Source organism: Rutidosis leptorrhynchoides, chromosome 4, assembly GCF_046630445.1.
Source record: "Rutidosis leptorrhynchoides isolate AG116_Rl617_1_P2 chromosome 4, CSIRO_AGI_Rlap_v1, whole genome shotgun sequence".
In the NCBI taxonomy this organism is placed as follows: Eukaryota; Viridiplantae; Streptophyta; class Magnoliopsida; order Asterales; family Asteraceae; genus Rutidosis; species Rutidosis leptorrhynchoides.
The window spans coordinates 613268924-613292599 of NC_092336.1; the positions used below are offsets into that span (position 1 = coordinate 613268924).

Below are 23676 nucleotides of genomic sequence, written 5' to 3' on the forward strand. Positions count from 1 at the left end.
ACTGGTTTAGTAATGATCATAAATTATAAAATAGTGTTAGATGAGGTTAAAATACTCAGAATCCAATCAAATCAAATTTTATACAACAAATAGGAAAAGACAGCGAGATTGGAAATTGCCATAATTAACATATTTAAACGTAATGGTCCTTGCGACAATACTTTTTATTGAAGTACAAGTAGAATGATAAACGTAATTGAAGTCGATTAGACATTACATTTAACATTCTCAATTATGCAATTATAGTTATAATTATTATTATTATTATATTATATTATATTATATTTATATTTATAATAATAGTAATAGTGATACTGATAGTGATAATGTTATAGAGTAAGTTAATTCGTTGGTTCTTACAGTTATATTAAAAATATTGATTTGGTCCTTAAAATTTTTTAATTATCTGAATAGTCATTTATTTACAAAATTATTATCAAGATAGTCCTTTATTTAAAAACTATTGCCTAGTACCTTATACTGAATTACTAACATTCGAAATCTATCTGATTAGTTATGTTATAGGACTATCTATGTAACAAAATGTCTAATTAAAGGACTATCGATATAATCCAAAAGGTTTAAAGGACTAAAACAACAATTCCGATATAACAATAAAGACCAACTAAATAATTTACTCCAATTTTATTGTACTAATAACGAATAATAAACGAGTATAGAGGAAAATGAGTGGCTCGCTGGTAACGCACGGAGTCAGAAATTTTTTTCACCAGAAGTAAAAAAAAAAAAAATTTAACGTATTTTTTTTATACAATATATGGAAGTTTTGGGGCCAAAATATAAAGTTGTTCGAGTAAAATTGGAGGTTTTGAGCAAAATACGAAGGTTTTGGGGCAAAATATGGAGATTTTGGGGTAAAATATGAAGGCTTTAGGGCAAATAAAATTCACTAGAGGCAAAATCAAAAAATCGTTAAAAATTGCACTAAAATTGCAAATCCACTAGGGGTGGGCGCCCCACCCCGCCCCATCATAAGTTCACCCCTGTGGTAACTTAATGAAGTCAATTACTCCATATTAGATACTTTAAAAGAAAAGAAAAAAAGAGTTGGGGTTCATATGTTTCATTTTGAGTGTTAGACTTGAATGATTTCTAATTTTTTCGTTTGTGTCGTTTAGATTGATCACCCTCTTTTTGTAGCGTATTTATTGGTTTGGTTTTGCTTGTTTCATTAAGGTTTGATGTAGGCTTGTTCTTTGTCCGGTTAGTTAGTATTGTGAGCTTCCATTTGGTTGTATGGTTTGTTTACCTCGGTAGTTCGTACGTTTATTGGGGGTTTCAATATTTTATGAACTTCTATTCGACTATAAAAATGCTGTAATTATTAATATTATTATTTTGAAAGGCAAACAAATTTTATTAAACTTAGAAAACAATACATAGAAGGCATATGAGGCAATGCTTGTTGTAATTATTTTAGCTCCATCAACTGCAATAAAGGACGAATTATCTAGTTTAACCGTTTAATGATCATAACATGGTGATCAGGTTGACCTTTAAATGCTAAAAATTGAACTTAAATTAGTTACACTAAGTCAATAAGTTTACTTTTTGATTATTGGGTGATGATTTTGGGTTGTTTTTGTGTGTAATCAGTAGTTCCACATCACATAGGGTGGTTAAAAAGGAAGATATTTTTTTTTTTTACTTTTATTTTATTATTATTTTATTTAGCTTTTCTATAGAATGTATGGTCTTCCTTAAATTACCATATTCAAGATGGTGTAACTCTCTTGTCTTCCATGAAGTTGAAGAGCTTTCAACTTCGCTTGGATTTTTGTCAATTGGATTTGGTATTGTTTCAAACTGGATGTTGTTGTTTGTTTGTTTTTAGATGCTTTTAACCGAAGGTCTATGAATGAACGAGGTCTGAAGAGAAGATGTGACCCGAATATTTGAATGTTGAACATTGAAGACACTAAATATAATTAAAATATTTATATTGTTGATATTTTTAATCTAAAAAATAAAATTAATGATTTTAAAAGTAATAAGAAAAGTTTTAATCAACAATTACATCAGTATAATTAACTAATAAAGTAAATAGATTCATGAAAGTTTCAATATCATAATATTTTTAAATAATGTTAAATTAAGAAAAATATTAATACTACTGAGAGTTACAGTGTGGTTGAAGAAATAATTTATCTTTATTTAAAATAAGAGAATGACTGTCTATGTCTTATCTCCACCATATTTCACTTTTATAAGTGAGTTTTGTTGTTGTTGTTATTGTTGTTGATTAATACAAGTGTTAAATAAATTTAATGAATATTTTACAATCTTTTAAGGTGCATATGATATGATTCTTATAAAACTATTTATTTAAGACTCACCAAATTTTTAAAAAAAAAATTATACTCCTTAATATTTATATTATTATTTTTTATAATATATACATATTTATAATTATCTTGAGAATTATATCTTTCATAAAAAAATAAATAAATAAAATACTTAATCTAGTTAAGTAGGTATAATTTCTCTTTAACTAGATATATATACATATATCTAGTTAAATTCGCTACTCTTAGAGCTGCAGGCGTTCAAATTTGCAAATAATCAAAATGATAGCTGGAAGTGGAATTTAAGTAACAATGGTATCTTTTGCACATCCAAGTTAACGTCGATAATTAATCACAAACTGCTACGTGCTTTCTCTCTTGACAATAAAACTCTACTTAATCCGCTGTTACCTCAGAAGATGGGAATTTTTGTTTGGCGTACTCGTTTGGGGCGACTCCCTGTTTTAACGGAATTAGATAAAAGAGGAATCGACTTGGATACACTAAGATGTCAAGTATGCAATGAGGGTCTCGAGACTGTTGACCACACTCTACACCAATGCAATTTCGCACAAGAAGTTTGGACCAGAGTTCTCAAATGGTGGGGCATAAGTAGCTAAACAATCCCAAAGCTTAGAAGATTTGTTGCAGGGTAAATCGGACCCTGCTAGACAAGACCGCCCTTCATTGTTATGGCAAGCAATCACTTGGTCATCTAGCTACCTTATTTAGAAATACAGAAATCATGCCATCTTTCGGAAGAAAAAAGGTCTTGGCCCGATGGCCCTCAACGAAATACAATCGTATCAATGGATCTCGAATCGCTATAGTAAGCTCGCACTCGATTGGAATAAATGGCTCCTCAATCCAAAGTCTTTTGACGATCATTGTTAAAAACCCATCGTGATGTTTTTTTCTTTTTTAGCTTTCGATTTCTTTTGTAGCTCCATAGTTTTCTAGTACTGTTTTCCTATTCCTTTCACATGCATTGACTCATATGCCTTTCTTGTATTGTATAATTTTCTAATTTAATATAAGTTGTTTGCCTTTCTAAAAAAAATAAAAATAATTTCTCTTTAAATATAAACACCCAATTGATACCTTTTTAAAATGAATATTTTATTTTATTTCTACTTAATTTGATACCACTTAATTAATTTAATTAATAAAACTGTTATGAAAGTAAAATTTGTCTGCCAATTTTGTGGCTATAAATTTTCCACAGAATTGCACAGTAATTTATGTTGTATTATAAATATATGAAGATGTAGTTTGCAGAAGATGCACCTTTGAATATATATTTTCATATACATATACTCTCTCTCTCTTTCTCTTCTTTCTATTATTCTCTAATTAGAGACTACATTATTAAAGGTAGTTATAAACTTCTAAAATTATAACACGTTATCAGCACGAAGTGCTTCGTATAATCAAGATTTATCTAAGCAAGCCCAAGTCACTAATCAAGGTAAGAAATTCTTTAATGATATCTTCTATTATTTATTAGTAAGGTAAATATTATTATCATCATAAGTTATATATGGTCGGTTATACCGCCTGAATTATATTTATGTAATCTAACTTTTATTAACTTCACTAACATTTATATTTATGTTATTTAAGTTATATATGGTCGGTTATACCACCTGAATTATATTTCTGTAATCTAACTTTGATTAACTTCACTAACATTTATATTTATGTTATTTAAGTTATATATGGTCGGTTATACCGCCTGAATTATATTTATGTAATCTAACTTTTATTAACTTCACTAACATTTATATTTATGTTATTTAAGTTATATATGGTCGGTTATACCGCCTGAATTATATTTCTGTAATCTAACTCTTATTAACTTCACTAACATTTATATTTATGTTATCTAACATTTATAATTACTTATGCAATTAATCATTATTTATTTCATGCATACTAATGTTTATTCTTAAAATTTATTATTTATGCATAATATGTTTATTCTCTTAATCTTCGTATTTATACTAAACGTATTTATACTAAATGTATTTATAGTAATCGTATTTGTACTAATAAAATTCTTTTATTAAAATTATTATTAATACGACGAGTACATAACAGTCGTTAACGTCAACTAACGACGTTACAACGGTCATATATACATAACGGTTGTTAACGTCAACTGACAACGTTACGACGACTATATTTTTCAAATATAAAATAAACATCTCAGTTTTCACATTTTCAGAAATCAATCTTCATTTTCTCAGATTACCACTCTCAAAAAGTTTTTTGTAAAGATTATTCACACACGGATGATTTTTCCTATTGTATTGGTCATACTAACTATCATCATTGTTGCTAATATACCATCGGGTGAACCTATATTCTATCATGCTCTCATGATTTTATCATTTGTAATCATGCAATTATTCTGTTGTTTGCTACTTATGAATTTAAAATGATTCTAATTTCATTTTATTATTTGTCTATGAATAGAAGTTGATTATGATTATGATTTATGTTGTTCATCTTTTTGATAATAGAAAATGTCGAATTTGAAAAGGCTTAAATTTGCTCCTTTAGAATCAAGTGGGAACAACTACTTAACATGGGTTATGAATGTAGAAAAACATCTCGAATCAATCGGTATTTTAGAAACCCTGAATGAAAATAACAATTGTTACGAACAAAAGAAAGCAATAGCAAGTATTTTTCTTAGCAAACATATTGACGAGTCCTTAGAATCTACATATTATATGATCGAAGATCCAAGTGTATTATGGAAAATACTCAAAGATAGATAGGATATTAATTATCAAGAAATAACGGTGATCCATGAAGGAATAAAATTGAAGATGTTAGTAGACGCACTTATAAGAATCTCGGAGATTCTTATTAATGATCTGGTAACGTGGATCATCAGTCTAGTATTTCTTGAATACATGAACATCTTGTTTATCTCTACAAATAAGTCTCAAAAGAAAATAAAACGAGAGTGAATCTGTTGAAAAATCTTGATTAAATAAACCCTGAGCTATCTTGAGACTTGAATGGTTTGAATTTTCTAAGATGCCTAGCTTACTATGTATCACTCATAAATAAATGGTTTTAGACCATAACACATATGTTTATTAAGTGTTATCTTTTATATACTTCAGATTGTAACTTGTTTGCATGTAATATAATTTGATTATCTTGCTGAAATATAACTCATTATTTGCTTATCTTATTTGAAGTTTTAGTATGAATCTTGCTAAAATACAACATCAATTAAATGGTAAAGACCTATGTATTGCAGATAGTGGTAACATACAAATCTAAGAAATATTTCATTGATTTAAATCAAATGAAAGAATTATAGATACTATATCAGGTCTTGCAAACTTGATATAAGGAACGGAAAAGGCAAAAATATATATTACCAAATGGTACGAATTTTCTGATAAACAATGCTTTGTTTTCTCCCAATCAAAGAGAAATTTGTTAAGTTTCTCTGATATATATCATAATGGATATGATTATCAGTCAATGATAACCGAAAATGAGAAATACCTATGTAGCACCGAAAAACGCATATGATGAAAAGCGCAGCGCATTTGATTAAAAGCGCATATGATAAAAAGCGCATATGATGAAAAGCGCAGCGCATATGATTAAAAGCGCATATGATGAAAAGCGCAGCGCATATGATTAAAAGCGCATATGATGAAAAGCGCAGCGCATATGATTAAAAGCGCATATGATGAAAAGCGCAGCGCATATGATGAAAAGCGCAGCGCATATGATTAATAGCGCAGCGCATATGATTAAAAGTGCATATGATGAAAAGTGCATATGATGAAAAGCGCAGCGCATATGATTAAAAGCGCATATGGTGAAAAAGATATATGATGAAAAGCGCATATGGTGATTAATGAAAAAGCACATATGGTGATTAATGAAAAGCACATATGGTGATTAATGAAAAGAATATTGACAAAGAATCACCAATGTTTCTTGAAAGAATTCAAGGTTATATATATGGACTAATTCATCCATCATGTGGACCATTTTGATATTTCATGGTTCTAATAGACGCATCTAGCGGATGGTATCATGTTTGTGTGTTATCAAGCCGTAATATGACATTTGCAAAGTTTATTGCACAAAATATTAAATTGAGAACACATTATTCTGATTACATCATTAAAAGGATGAGACTTGATAATGCTAGTGAGTTAACATCTCAAGCATTTAATAATTATTATATGTCTACAGGGATTGTTGTTGAATATCATGTTGCTCATGTGCATACACAAAATAGTTTAGCCGAATCACTAATTAAACGATTGCAGTTAATAGCTAGACCATTGATAATGAGAACAAAACTCCCAGTATCTGTATGGGGTCATGCAATTTTACATGCTGCATCATTAATTCGCATTAGACCAAGTGCACGTCATACATATTCTCCCTTGCAACTTGCTTTTGGCCATCAGCCAAATATTTCCCACCTTAGAACATTTGATTGTGTGGTTTATGTTCCTATCTCACCACCACAACGCACTAAAATGGGTCCTCAAAGAAGGATAGGAATATATGTTGGATATGAAACATCTTCAATCATAAGATATATTGAACCCATAACGGGTGATGTTTTTACAGCACGATTTGCTGATTGTTACTTTAATGAAACATTGTTCCCTAGATTAGGGGGAGAAATAAAAAATAAAGAAAATGATGTTTCATGGTGTGAACCTCAATTAATGTATCTTGATCCTCGCACAAAAGAATGCGAGACCGAAGTTCAAAAAATAATGCATATGCAAGAACTTGCGAATAAATTGTCTGATGCATTTACAGATACAAAAAGAGTGACTAAATCATATATACCAGCAGCAAATGCTCCAGCTCGAATTGAAATTCCAAAAGCTGGCAATAATGTCACTCTTGAGTCTTTGCCACGCCAGAAACGTGGGAGACCAATTGGTTCCAAAGATAAAAATCCTCGAAAAAGAAAATCAGCTGATAATGAGGTAAAAAAAAAGGTGTTCAAGAAGAACCACAAATCAATATTCTTTCTGCAGAGGATATTGACGATGTAAATACACAAATTACAATAAATTATGCAATATTATGGAACCGAAACAAAATGACAAATATTGATTTTTCATATAATCTTACAATGACATCATGAATAAGGATGATGATCTGGAACCAAAATCTGTCATTGCATGTCAAAATAGACATGATTGGACTCAAAGGATAGGAGCAATACGGGCTAAATTAGAATCGCTCAATAAAAGAAAAGTTTTCAGATCAATCGTATCACTTTTAAAGATGTGAAATGTATGAAATAAAAAAATGAATTTTTATCCGAAAAAGAAATGAGAAAAAATGAAGTTACAAGATAAAGCTAGACTTGTAACTCAAGATTTCTCTCAAAGACCATGAATGGTTTATGAGAAAAAACTTATTCTCCTGTTATGGATGCAATTACTTTTAGATACTTAATCAGCCTAACAGTTTTTAAAAAATTTAGAAATGCATCTCATGGATGTTATTACTACTTATTTAAATGAATCACTTGATAGTGATATACATGAATATTCATGAAGAGTTTAAGGTATCAGAAACATCTAATGCAAAACCCATAGAAATGTATTCCATTGAATCACAAAAATTTTTATATGGGTTGATACAATAGTATAACTGATTAAATGATTACTTGATAATAAAAAGGGTATACAAATAATCTTATTTGAACATGTGTTCTTATTAAGAAAACAATGTCCGGATATGTGATTGTAAGTTGTTTATGTCAATGATCATAACATCATATGAACAAATAAAGAGATCTATGAAATCATTCAACTTCTAAAAAAAAAATTAAATGAAAGATCTTGAAAAAAAAAAAACCAAGTATTCCCTTGGATTGCAAATTGAGCATATGCCTAATGGTTTAATTGTATATCAAACAAACTATACCGAAAAGATTTGAAAACATTTTTAAAGACAAAACCATTGGTTGATATATCACTCAATATTGACACTGATACATTTCATCCCCGTGGAGATCATGAAGATCTTTATGGATTAGATGTTCCATATCTTAGTGCAATTGGGGTTATTATGTATTTTACAAATTGTACAAGACCTGACATTTCTTTTGCAGTTAATTTGTTAATAAGGTTCAGCTCAACCCCTACAAAAAGACATTGAAATGGGATCAAGCAGATATTTTGATACCCTTGAGGAACTGCTGATTTAAAATTATTTTATTCTAACACTTCAAAACAAGATTTGGTTGATTATGTATATGCAGGTCATTCATCAAATCCTCATAAAGATAAATCTCAAACTCGATATGTATTCCTAAATGGAGGTACCACAAAATCATGGCGTTCTTAAAACAAACACTTGTTGCAACATCATCAAATCATGACGAAGTGATTGCATTATATGAAACTACTCGAAAATGTGTTTGGTTGAGATCAATGACACAAATCATTATTGATTCTTGTGGACTAGAACGCTATAAAAGACCAACAACTATATATGAAGATAATGCAGCTTGCATAATACAAATGAAAGAAGAGTATCAAAAGTGACAGAACAAAATATAAATGCCGACGAGGCGGCAAAGCCATAGACGGTCTTAACGGTCATAAGTTTGATGAAAAATAATGGTATGTTGGTAAGGCTCAGAAAAGACTAAAAGGGAATAGGAATTGAAACAAAGGTTTTGAGCAAACCATGAAGGAGACTGTAGACAAATCACAGGGGCTAAACTTGTACATAAAAGATTTAGATGATACCGTTTCAGATGAAAACCTCAGATTCTTGTCATATACTCAAGATCTCGTAAAAGACAACCAGATTAAAATGAGATACGTTCAATCAACAACTCTGCTGATCTTTATACCAAAGCACTGTCAACCGCTGTTTTCAGAACATACGTTCACAATATTAGCATGAAGCAAGTTCAAAAGATGTGATGACTCTGCGATGTCTACTTGAGGGGGAGTCAACTCTATACTGCACTCTTTTTCCTTTGACTAAAGTTTTTATCCCACTGGATTTTTCTTTAGCAAGGTTTTTAACGATGCAGTACTAGTTGCTCTATAATGAACTAAAATTGTCATCCAAGGAGGAGTGTTATGAAAGTCAAATATGTCTGCCAATTTTGTGGCTATAAATTTTCCACCGAATTGCACAGTAACTTATGTTGTACTATAAATATATGAAGATGTAGTTTGCAGAAGATGCACCTTTGAATATATATTTTCATATACATATATTCTCTCTCTTTCTTTTCTTTCTATTATTCTCTAATTAGAGATTACATTATTAAAGGTAGTTATAAACTCCTAAAATTATAACAAAAACAACATTTAATATTTGGAGAAGTCTCAAAGTAATTTAATAAGAGAAATTTACCAAAACCCATGTTAGATTAAACACAATGTCGAAACGAAAATAAAGGTTTTACGCGGGTGGGTTATGTTAGTAATTTTATTTATGGCTTAGTTTATACTCGGGTTATGTTAATAATTTTAATTTATCAATGGCTTATAGTTTTTACGCGGATACAAATGTGACCGTTAGTAACTTGGAGGCTACTCTTAAATCAGGAGTTGGGTATAATAAATATATGTGGAATTCAAGAATCAAATCAATCTATCATCTCTCCTCACCCAAATCCCTAACTTGTTCCTCCCACCATAATCACCAAATAAAACCCTAATTTCCCGTTCATCACCATAATCACCCAAACAAAACCCTTCCGAGTGGATCATCTTTGACCCGACCCACCTACCTTTCTCTCCATATCAAACTGCAAAATCAAGAATCCGAATCCACCATTGTTACTGCTCAACTTCAAGAATGTTAAATACCTCCACTTCATCACCCCATCAGGTTTCACAATTATTAATTACTCTTACTTTTATTATTATTATTATTATTATTATTATTATTATTATTATTATTATTATTATTATTATTATTATTATTATTATTATTATTATAAAAAACTTAAAAGTTTTAAAACTTACAAAAAATTAGTGGGAAGCCTAGAGACAATCTGGGCCCCACACCTCTAGCAATAGCAAAACCTATCCTAGTAAAAATATGAGCAGCAGCACCGGCACCAATATGTTGCGCCATCGAACTCTTCTGAACCCGCTTTAGCAAAGAAACAGCCTCCTTCTCTAATTCCCAAGGGAAGAAAATGAGAAAGGAATGAAACCATAACCAATCGCCAGACAACTAGATTCGTACTTGACCCGCTTTTGACGAGCCGCATCAATCACAGCACGTCCAGGGACAAAGTCAGAAAGCCCAGACCGTGTCAAAGGAGAAGACCCTGTTAAGTCAACACAAACATCGCGACCACAATCCCAGGAATAAAGTAACACATCTGCAGGTCTGAGGGCCCTGTCGTTCCCTCCAGGCAACCCAATGTCAACCTCCTTTCTCGCTGAAATCCCAGATCGATAACAAACATCAACAAGGGAATCCCGGACAATATAAATAGTATGTCAGTATGATATAGGCTATCCTGCAATTCAAATTAAACATAAAAATATAAAATTTTCATTAACTAGAAGAAAAGAAAAAAAAACCACAAAATACAGTGTCATCCATAACAACAAAAACAACAACGACGGTAGAAGCAACAATATATTATTATTATTATTAATCATTATTACTAATATTGTTGCTTCTACCGTCGTCGTTGTTTTTGTTGTTATGGATGACACTGTATTTTGTGGTTTTTTTTTCTTTTCTTCTAGTTAATGAAAATTTTATATTTTTATGTTTAATTTGAATTGCAGGATAGCCTATATCATACTGACATACTATAGTCAATAATTGATTCGAATGTGGATGATGATATCTTTGGGGGTTCAATGTTCATGTGTTCTTTATTCCAGTACAGAACATCTGCTACTTCTTATCAATTACACAAAAGCGGAATTGAAGGTATAATTGTATAAATGATGATTTTGTTCATCATGGTTTACATCTAATTGGATCAAGAATCTTGTTTTAACATACATACAATACAATACAATAAAAAATAATAATAATTATAATAATTGACACTTCACCACAAACAGATACTATGATTTAAGAGTCGGTCAGAGGCTTCTTGAAAATGTAACATTACATATTTTCAGATACAATAAGGTAATATGACCAAAAACTCCAAGATTTGCATTTATATTTGAATGGTTTTAACTTTGTATTACACATTCTATTACCATCGTCAGTTAATTAAATACTAGCTTAAGACCCGCAAGATTTGCGGGTTACGGCAATAAAAATTACTAAATAAAATACATTATTTATCATCACATCAATTAAAACGACAAAAATTGTATATAACAAACAAATCAAAGCAAGGCCCGTAGTTGAACAAATTGTAGATTTAAATTAATTATTATCGAAGAACCACTCGTTTGAAATAGTAATTTAGTTTCAACATTGAACCATCAAATTGTCTTTTTGTAAGTATATATCGCATATCAATTAAGCTCTTTTCACAGAGTTTATCATTCTACATAAAAAACACAACAAAATATTGTATTTGCTCGACAAGTATTTTCATTGTTGATGTTCTTCCAACCAATCGAGATAAATTTTTGATAACAATTTATAATTTGCAAGCTATAATTTTAACGGAGAAAAATATACGATAATATGAATAAATCTTTAACTATATACACAGTAAAATAAAAGAAGTAAATAATCTTAGATAAAGGGGACGGTACCTACATAAAAGCTTAAATTAGAAAAGATAAATTTTAAAAACAATGGGTACACCTAAAGGTGATGAATTAGTGCACATCTTATACACTCGCATGAAATTCCTAAAAATAACCAAATTGGTGGTATCAACACCAAACCTACAATATCACTAATATGCATTCGATGATCCATATTAATTTGTATAATCAACACTTATATTCAACATAATTGCATAATGACAAATGGAAGTGAAGCTGCCTTCTCTATCATGAAAATTATTGATATTCTTCTTTCAAGCAATCTTTAGAAGTGTATGACCAATTCAAAAATGAATCTCAATACACAGTTATGTGAAATCCCACATGAAATTACCTCGAGTTTGAATTTGAATAGTCAAAATAACATTGTTTGTCTGTATGCAAGTCCCTATGACAAATTAAAGTCAAACTAATCCAATTAGACCTTTTATATGTTACAACGTGAAACCATCACCCAATTAAAATATTTCGACAAAGAATCGCATGTTATGAGTACAAATAATGCTTGACTTTTCTGATGACTTATGCCAATTTCAGATTATATCTCCATTGAAAGTCGAAACACAACCTTTCGATTAAACTGGTAATAATAAAACAAAAACGACGGTTTGATTTTCCACATTGAATTTTAAAAATCAAACCTCCAATATACCCACACACTTCAACCACACAGTAATCCATAGACCAATTAGCATGGCCATTATCAAAATCAATCAAACAGACTGGTATTTATGATTTTAAATAAACTGAAAATATCATAAATCATGCTTCTAATCATAAGGCAACAGCAACACGCTCTCAACAGATTTAACTATGTTCATAATTTCCTGAAAACAAAAATATCATAAAAAGGTCACAAATTGAGCTATAACTAAAAAACCAAACTAATATTCAAAAAAAAAAAAAAAAAAACTTCATTGCACCTTTTACATAGTATTGCATCAAATGTTGCTCCACTTACAGTTTCATTGGAGTACCCTCACCATGCTTCACCTAAGTTTAGGTTAAGTAAATAATGAGTCAAAAATAGAAAAAACATAAGTTTCATAAAATAAAAACGAAACAATTGATAACTCTTCTTTAATATCCCAAGCAAAAATATAGAAGTTTTTGCACATCATCAAATGCATTTCTAAGTCTTCAAAACAGTTTATTAAGTAAATTAATTATTTTGAAACCATATGCTTGGTACAATTTTACCAAATACAGTAACAAAAGGGAATACATATTGACTTTTGAAATACTTGCTACTTCATATAAAATTTTAAGGTTCTTAGATCGCCGCATTAGACTTCAATATAGAACTTGTGAAAACTTATGATTGACCTCTTAAGCCAAACTGTATTCTTTTTATGGAAAAGAGTATTTATATAAAAGAAGGGTTAAGACGCTAACCTTGGATGCTAATAAGGTATTGTATGTCTAATTGTTTATGCAAAATAATAAGTATAATTGCACGAAACAAGCATATTAAGATGCTCAATAAGATGTAATCATGTAAAAAAGCAAGTAATACCATGGTCATAAAAGCAACCGCCTGGATCCTCTCCGAAGTATCAAATGGAGACGTAGACATATTACCGTAAAGCAAAATTATTACAACAAATAATATAAAGTAAAAGTTCTGTGACAGATGAAAGATCCGAGAGACAAATTTAGTCATACCAGTAAAGAGTACAATAGGCCAAGGCTTTATGCTTCACTTTCGACATAAAAAAACTCCTTCAATGCCTATGGAAAAAAGGTATGCAGGATATGCAGCGATAGAGTTATGTAGAGGAAACAACTAATATTGACCAAATTTCACCATTCCAGTCTCCAGATACAATCATGCAGTTCTATATGTGATAAACATAAATACTATTTTATCAGTAAGATATTTTTTCTAATTAAAACTACTTCACATTATAATAACACAAAGACCATTTGAACTGTCGAACCCACTTAGCGTGTTATGCTCACTTTATTGTTCATATTCTGCATTTGATCCAAGTTTGACTCGTTATAACATCATCATGTTAAAAATGCAACATCTAATCATTTACCTTCCGGAAAAATCAGATACAAGTCCATCATTTTCAGACGTAGTCATTCCATGGTTAGTGTTTACACTCAAATGAGTCAAATATGACCTCCTAAATCGTTTGATACAAATAGATACTAAGAAGTGAATAAGGTTCAAGTATTCACAAATATCTTAATAAATTTCATAAGCTTTAAAAAGTGAAAACAGTGTTTGGTCACTATTTTGTTCAATCAACAATCAATCAACCCAACCCATCCTGTTTTGACCTGTATCTTAAATCGAACACGGTAATGACCTTTCTTATCTCAACTTCCGCATACGATTAAGGTTGAACCCTAATTTTGTAGTTGACCATCGTATTAACTTTGTAATAGACCATAGTAGATGAGGTTTTGTATGTAAAGTTCATTAGATTAAACCCTTAAATATCATTTTATAAATTCCTCGTCTAACTTTTAAGACTTTGTTGCCACTCGACCATTAATAGCTTAACCATCTCCTTTCTTGTGGTATTTCAAAAATAAATAAATAAATATCAACACAGGTCCATTAGCTGATGAATGTTAACAATGCAAATAATTACCTTTGAAGCAAACACTTGAATCATCAATCGATTATTCGACAGGATACACAACGATTGCTCCCATTACTTGTCAAGATTTTTTGTAAGATTTTCCTTCTGCAAAAGGTCAACACATTGAACAGGTTATCTACTTCACAAAACATATAGTAACACCTTTAAAGAAATAAAATCTACATAGTTAAAAAGCAGTTGATCAATATTAGCAATACATTGCGCTTAAATGCAAGCAAGGATCTGACAAATCTAAATTACAAATCAATCAATCTAAACAAATGGCAAAATAAAAATTTAACCTAAATCAAAATCAATAATAAAAACTCCAGAAATTAAACATGTGGTGAATTGATCGAAAATATGTTACCTCCCAAAACCGTTCGACTAAATAGTAAAAAGAATCAAAACTTATTGTCATCGATTTGAAACATAATTCCCTCGTTCCATGATTTCGGACGTCTTGACCATCATCGAAACTTGAATTGATAAGATTGCTTCATCGTTAGATTCTGTTAATCAAAAAACCCAGAACCGACTGGAGATTCGAATAACCCTTACAATGAGTTTCGAGAAGAATTTGATTTTGGAGTAACATCGATGAGAAGCATTTGATTAAGGGATTTTTTTGTAGAAGCGATTGTGTTTTAGGAGCGTATGAAGAACGGGTATAACGATCGTGATGTTGAATTCACTGATTGTTGATCGATTGTTAGAAGGACGAATCAGACAGGTATAATGTGTCGTGATCTGGAATTCACTGTTTGTTAATCGATTGTTGAATCTGTTTTAGGGTTTGAATGAATGACGTGATCAGTTTAGGTTTCGGTTAGGGACCAATTTAGGGTTCAAATGAACAACTGAATGAAAGGGATAAGAGTGACCCCTCAACTGCATTATTTCTCCCGTATAATGTAAGGGTAAGGGTATTTAGGGTATTTTAATTGTTAAGTGTGACTTATTGATCAATAACTAAAATGAATGGTTAGATTATAGGGGTAGTGGATGTCTTTTAATTGATCTAATGGTTAAGATTCAAGGAATTTTTTTAAGATATCTCAATTAAGTTTTTCTTATAATGTATAGTGTAGATTAACTTCTACTTTAGTTTGAAGTATTTGTATTCAGCTTTAATGATCAAATTCAAGATGCCATAAATGGTGGTTTCTTCACAGGATTATCTTTGCAAGTAATGCGAATGTAACATTTTTATTTCTTCTATGTGAATTTGAATTATCCAATCACCGTGTTGTGTTTTAGTGTTTTAAAAATAAGATTTGACCCTCTTCAGTGGTAACTTTTACAGCCAAAAAGTAATGACCTTGATACTGGGGCTGATACAGCAGCAGATATGCTAGCTTTACCCAAGGGTCATATTAAGGTGAAGTACCCTTTCTTTAATTAATGTAACAAAATAAAAGAATTTATTTTTCCAGATGATTATATTTGTATATCTTGATATGCTTTCTTATCCAGTCTTTACAAGTTCAAATTTTTTGGTTGGTTAGGCTGCTTACTTAAAGGAGTTTGTTCTTACACAATTGTGAAGGTTAAGATGTACAATACTCATTTCTATCATCTCAAATTATAGCGTAGTTGTGCGTCTTTTATCTTTGGTTTATAGGTTAAAGGATCAGATATTTCAACTTATTGTGGACCTCCCGCTGCGTATGCTTCACAGCCAGTGGAAACAGTAGGATTGTGTTGTATTGTCAAAACATATTCGACTACTCTTTGTTTCTCTTCATATCTGTCTATTTGCACTCTGATTGCCTTTTCGCAGATTAACTATCTCAAATATTAGTGAAGGTATTTTACTTTATAAAACCGAGCCCGTATATTATCTATGTTTTTGTTTTCACATTCTGACTTTAGCTTTTTGTTCCTATTTTTGTAATTAGTATAGAAGATGTCCACGAATTTGTTCCAGGGTTACCTCAACATGGCCCTTATAGGTAATATTTCTGAACTCATTAGTATGTTATATCCTTCGGGCGCCAATTAGGCAAATTCAAGTTCTTACATGTCGTATAACAGCTATTCGTAAATTGTGGTCGTTATCAATGCTTGTTAAATCTCAAGCCCTGTATTCCAAGGCAAAAATCTCCAATTGAACCTTGCTATAAATAAAACACCATGCTTTGACACCACCTTTGCTTTTATTTGTTTTTTTGATATAAAATCTATATTGTTATCTTTTGGGTGCACAGATGATGTCAACGGAAATTTTAGTAAAGATATTAACAATCAAGAGTAAATAAAACTGATTATTTGTCGTGCCCGTCGAACATCACAGCACTATGCAGATAGAAAAGTGTACAGCAAATGATCCATATGCCACAGACGGTTTGTGCCTTGGAAATTCAAATACTTTTGTATCAGATGTGACAACATGGGCGGTTTGAGTTTCGGGTCAAAACAGGTCTTGGGTTGAAATTGGTTATTTGTGGCACAAGTTAAACGGGTCAGGCCAGGTTGAATAAATCTGCTGACATTTTCTCTTGCCCATTTTTTTAAAAAGCCAGTTATTAGTAACTAACATACATGTGATGAAGTATATTAAAACAGTAAAATCACATAGTACTCTAAGTCACTGATAAACACAACCCAGATGGACCCATTTATATGTAAATGAGTCAAATTTGTCACCTATTTAATAGCACCTTTATGTCTCGCTTTTTCTGTCATGCACTGTTATTTTTACAGGTTCTCAGGTGATGGGTTGCGAACCTTTTTAGTCAATCTTGATTCTGATGCTATAAAATCTCATAAATGGGATGATTTGTTAGAGGAGAAGTCTCCGATGTATATGATTATTCCGACATTAGTAATTTCTGAACTATACATATAAGTGATTTCAGGTTTGCCATTATATAGGCCTCATATAATTCTTTTAATTGTTCCTTGTAAAACTCTAATTTGCTCTAAGTTTCAGGATTTCATTTTTCAAAGTGATGACAATAGGCAAGTTAAGTACAATTGTTCCACAAATCTCTCACTGCACCGACCATAGTAAATGATTAATACGCCAGAGGGTACGTTTACTGTGTGTGCCTTAGAAATTTAAATACTTTTATATCGGATGAGACAAGAAGGGTGGTTTGATTAAAGGGGTCTTCTATAACAAAAACAAATATCACCTATGTGTCTGCTCGCTCTTTGATATTATTAGTTTGAAGGTATTTTACATCCTTTATAAGACCGAGCCCATATATGTTATATATATATTTTTGTTTTCACATTGTGACTTTATATTTTTGTTCCTGTTTTTTAAAGGCCCGGGTCATTGTAACAGCTGTTCATCCATCGTGGTCGTTTTCAAACGTTGTTCAATCAAGCCCTATATACCAAGGCAAAGTTCTCCGATTGCACATTGCTTCAAATAAAACACCATGCTTTGACACCTCCTTTGCTTTTATTTGCTCTATTGATATAAAAATTTTCTTGTTATTTTTTAGGTGCGCAGATGATGTCAACTGAAATTTTAGTTTAGAACTTAACATATGAGATCCATCATCGGCTTGTGTTTGTTAAGCCTCGAAACATTCAAGAATAGATGAAACTGACTACTGTTCCCTGAAAAGAGTTACTTTGGTATGTTAATCCTACTTTCGTCTATGCAGATACAAAAGTGTATAGCAAATGATCCATATGCCAGAGGGTACGTTTTACAGTTTGTGCCTTGGAAACTCAAATACTTTTGTATCAGGTGTGACAAGATGGGCGGGGTTGATTAACGGGTTAAAACAGGTCTTGGTCTTGGGTTGAAAGTTGAATAAAATTGGTCTTGGGTTGAATAAAGCTGCCGACATTTTTTTTTGCCAATTTTCAAGAAAAGCTAGTTATGGGTACTAACATGTGAAGAATAATATAAGTAAATGAGTCGAATTTATAAGTAAATGAGTCGAATTTGTTATCTATTTGATAGCACCTTCATGTCACGCCTTTTCAGTTATTTTTATAGGTTCTCAGACTGTTTTAGTCAATCTTGATTCTGACATTAGTATTCTCTGAACTATATATATAACTGATTTAACTGCCTATTACGTGGATGTGTTACAGATTGATGGGTTCCTTTTTGATCTTATGGGTCATATGATGCAAAGTACCATGGTATGTCTCATTACATTATTTTTCCTTGCACTCCCATTCATATGATAAATTTTCTTTAACTATTAATTGCAACGTTTTCCTTTTCTCGATTTTATAGATGAGATACTACGGTCTAAGTCTGTAGATCATTACTCATATAATTCTAGTGACTGGTTCAACAGGTGCTATTTTTATTACTATCTTACTATGTGAGGAACAACTATGTTAAATTTATACTCTGTAATTTGTAATTATCTTTTTCAGGTTAGATTTTAGCTATGATTTGAACAATTACGGGGTGTGCCTTCTCCAAAAGGAAAGTTTGAAAAAAGCTGGCCAGTGTAAGATTTTTTGGCGCTTATTTTACGGTTTCTGCAATTGGTTTAATTTCGTTTTTTGTTCACATTTCAGATTCTGACTTTGTGTGACCGTTTTTAAAGATCTAGTGTCCTTTTTGTTTCTGTTTGTAGCTATATTTAATCTATAGTAAACTTTTGTGAAGGCGTTAGAGCAGTTTAGCATCGATTTTATAATAGGAATGTTAATGAGAAACATATGGATGCCCTCCATACTAAAACTCACATAGTATATACACTTAAAGTTTTCAAATGTTATCCAGGTTAGTATTTCGAACTTTTTGCCGATACTTTTGTGAAATGGGTGATTGGGTCTGTGCTGTAATGCTACGTGATATATCTATCCATCAGTCAAATGGGTGAATTAAATATTAAATGTATATAGATATAAATGGAAATAATCCATACGAGTTGAAAGTCACCCAATACATTTTCTTTATTAGTAAATCCTTTAGATTGTTAATTTTAATAATTGGGTCTTCTGTAGTCAAATTTAACACACAAACAAATCATGGACTAAAATTTGATCAAAAAATCAATCTGACTGGATATATTTTTACATGCGCAAGGTTTTTTTTTTTTTTTTAAATGTATATATTTTTTATTTATTTTTAAGAAAAAACAGCTACTCGTACAAGAATTTACTAATTATGACCCGCCCAACCTGCCTGTTGCCCGGATTTGCATCCCAATTGTTTGGAAAACAGTCATCCTTGAAATAGTCCGATTCCACAATACCGTTCCACCACAGGTCCAGATGTCATTGTAATGAGTATTCAAAATGGGCCACGAAGGTGTTCCAGGGGGTTATCTCAACTTGAACCTAAGTGAACATTTTTGAACTGATTAGTATGTTATATATATCCTTCGGGTGCCCTTTAATCCAGTCAAGTTCTTACTTGTCCAATAACAGTTATTCGTACATTTTGGTCGTTATGAGTGCTTGTCCAACCGATATCTCATTTTCCAGCCCTGTATCACAAGCCAAAGTTCTCCAATTTCAAATATAACCCAATGCAGGTATGTTTTGCTACAAATAGAACACTATGCTTGACACAACCCCGACTTGTTTTATTGATGAAAATTTATCGTGTAATTTTTTTGGTGTGCAGATGATTTCAACTGAAAATTTGGTGAAGAACTCAACATACGATCGCTCATCAGGATAGGCTTTCATCAATGACAACTGTTGTGTGTTTGTTAAGCCCCGAAACATTCAACGGTAGATAAAACTGACAACTGTTCCTCGAAATGAGCTGATTTTGGCATTTTGTTTTTGAAGTGCATAGAAAATGATCCTTATGCCAGGGGGTACGTTAACTATGTGCGCCTTGGAAATTTAAATACTTTTTTTTTTGGCGAAAAAACGAGAACTTAAAACAGAAAACGTTTTCGAAAAGAAAACGAATTCAACAAGAAAAGGACCTTGTCGAGGCTTGTACCTAGAAAATGAATATCAACCAACTATCTATACCGAGCATCGCCTAACTTATACCGGAACTAAACTAATCAAAACAAGCGGAAATTTAAATACTTAATAATTAATAAATCTAACATTTTAATATATTGGAGAAGTCTCAAAGTAATTTTACTAAGAGAAAATTACCATAACCCATGTCAGAGTGAATACAATGTTGAAACGAAAATTAAATATTTACGAAAATTATGTTGATAAATTTATTTATATTTAGGCTTAATTCTTACGCGGGTCAGGTGTTTAGGAATAACTTAGTTTTTACGCGGATACAATAATGTTACCGTTAGGTAACTTGTAGGCTAAACCAAGAAGTTCGGTGGCTATAAATAAATCATAAATTAAATAAGTTAAAATCAAGAATTAATTAATCAGTCATCTCTCCTCACCCAACCAAATGAATCCCTAATTTAATTTCTCCTTCATCTTTTCACCATAATCACAATCACCCAAACAAACAAAACCCCTAATTTACGAATGGATCATCTTTATTCTTTAACCCGACCCACCATTGCAAACTGATGAATATCAAGAATCCGTACCCACCATTCACCATTGTTACTGCTCAACTTCAAGAATGTAAGATACCACCTCTTTATCACCCCCCTCAGCTTTCTTAATTATTACTATTTACTCTTACTTTTATTATAATTAATTATTACTGTATTATTATTACTTTTATGAAGTACTCCGTATCAGGTAGAAGATTAAAGGGAAATAAGTGTGGGGATAAAACTTTGAAGTATAAAATAAACTAAAAAAAAATGACTAGTTGTAACGTAACGGGTGTTTTGGATATTGAAAAGGGGTATGTATTTTGTGGTTTTTTTTTGGATGATGCAATTTTTTTTTTAACTTTATGTTAAATTTGAATTGCAGGATAGCCTATATCATACAGAGTACTCTAGAGAGCATACTGGGGGTATTTCAGTCAATAATTGCTTCGAATATAGATGATGATATTTTTTGGGGTTCATGTTTTCTTTATTCCGGTACAGTAAAAGTACATCTGCTACTTTATCAATTACAGAAAATGGAATCGAAGGTATAAATGATGATTTTTTTCATCATGGTTTACATTTAATTATTGGATCAAGAATCTTGTTTTAACATACATACATACATACAATTACAATAATAAATCATAATTGACACTTCACCACAAACAGATATGATGAGAATGTAACAGGGTTTCCATTTGTTTATCCTCTTTAACAGGGTCTCCTTACAGGATTATGTTTGCAATGTATGTATAACCTGATTTTGTTCCTCATGATTAACACTTCACCACAAACAGGTAGTGTATGTTAAAAGCTTCAAAGAGATGATCATAGGCTTCTCGAAATAAGATTTGACTTCTTTTAGTGGTAACTTTTTTACAGCCAAAAGGTCATGACCATGATACTGAGGCTGATACTGCACCCACATATGCTTGCTTTATTCAAGGATCATATTACATATCATAGTGAAGTACCCTTCTTTAATTAATAACAAAATAAAAGAATCTGTTCTGTTTTACCTACTAATTATATCCATATATCTTGATATGCTTTATTATCCAGTGTTTACAAGTTCAACTTTTTAGGTTGGGAAGGCTGCTATCTTAAAGGAGTTTGTTCTTACAAATTTGTATGGGTCAAGATGTACAACATACACATTGTTACACAAAACTCATTTCTATCATCTCAAATTTTAGCATGATTGTGCGTATTTTATCTTTGGTTTAAAGGTCAAAGGATCTGATATTTCAAATTATGGTTAAAGGATCTGATTAACAATGTGTCTACTCGCTCTTTGATATTATTAGTTTGAACTTTGAAGGTATTTTACATCCTTTATAAAACCGAGTCCAAATATGTTATATGCTTTTGTTTTTACATTTCACCTTCTAATTATATCCATATATCTTGATATGCTTTATTATCCAGTGTTTACAAGTTCAACTTTTTAGGTTGGGAAGGCTGCTATCTTAAAGGAGTTTGTTCTTACAAATTTGTATGGGTCAAGATGTACAACATACACATTGTTACACAAAACTCATTTCTATCATCTCAAATTTTAGCATGATTGTGCGTATTTTATCTTTGGTTTAAAGGTCAAAGGATCTGATATTTCAAATTATGGTTAAAGGATCTGATTAACAATGTGTCTACTCGCTCTTTGATATTATTAGTTTGAACTTTGAAGGTATTTTACATCCTTTATAAAACCGAGTCCAAATATGTTATATGCTTTTGTTTTTACATTTCACCTTCTGACTTAATCTTTTTGTTTCTCTTTCTAAAGGCCCAGATGATGTCATTGTAACAGCTATTCATCCATCGTGGTCGTAATCAATGCTTGTTCAATCAAGCCCTGTATTTTAAGGCAAAGTGCTCCAAATATGTTATATCCTTTTGTTTTCACATTTCACATTCTGACTTTATCTTTTTGTTCCTGTTTTTAAAGGCCCAGATGATGTCATTGTAATGAGTATTGAAGATGGCCACATAGGTATTCCAGTGTTATCTCGACTTGACCCTAAGATGGCAAACTTCTCCAATTGCAAATAAAACATCATGTTTTGACACCACCTTTGCTTTTATTTGTCTTATTGATCGGTATAAAATTTATCTTGTTGTATTTTTGGTGCGCGGATGATGTCAACTGAAATTTTAGTAAGGAACTACACATATGGTCCATCATCAGGATGCTTCTGGCTTATGTTTTGTCTATGCAGTGGAGATAGGAAATTGTATACCAGATGATTCATATGCCAAAGGGTACGTTTACGGTTTGTGCCTTGGAAATTCAATCTACTTTTGCATCACATGTGACATGATGGGCGGGTTGATTAACGGGTCAAAATAGGTCTTGGGTTGAAACTGGTCATTTTTGGCACAAGTTAAATGGTCCAGGCAAGGTTGAATAAATCTGCCGACACTTTTTCTTGCCAATTTTCAAGAAAAGCTATCGGTAACTAACATTTGAAGTATAATAAAATAGTATTATCACATTAGTACTCCATGTCACTGATAAAATACAACCCATATTGACCCATCTATAAATAAATGAGTCGAATTTGTCACCTATTTGATAGCACCTTCATGTCTC

At 31.3% G+C, this 23676-nt stretch overlaps 2 long non-coding RNA genes across 3 annotated transcripts; both read left to right on the top strand.

The window, feature by feature from the left end:
- Nucleotides 1-16227: 16227 nt before the first annotated feature.
- Nucleotides 16228-20402, top strand: LOC139904066 (uncharacterized). 2 transcript variants are annotated; one of them, XR_011778645.1, is made up of 12 exons: nt 16228-16470; nt 16563-16616; nt 16872-17007; nt 17368-17522; nt 17597-17840; nt 17938-18013; nt 18120-18322; nt 18724-18774; nt 18872-18935; nt 19018-19094; nt 20023-20129; nt 20222-20402. It is a non-coding gene; the product is annotated as an uncharacterized lncRNA (long non-coding RNA). The 2 variants fall into 2 exon arrangements; XR_011778644.1 differs by having other exon boundaries at nt 17368-17840.
- A 621-nt stretch (nt 20403-21023) lies between these two features.
- On the top strand, nt 21024-22189 carry LOC139904067 (uncharacterized). Its single transcript, XR_011778646.1, has 4 exons — nt 21024-21162; nt 21463-21628; nt 21802-21880; nt 21966-22189. It is a non-coding gene; the product is annotated as an uncharacterized lncRNA (long non-coding RNA).
- The last annotated feature ends 1487 nt before the right edge of the window (nt 22190-23676 follow it).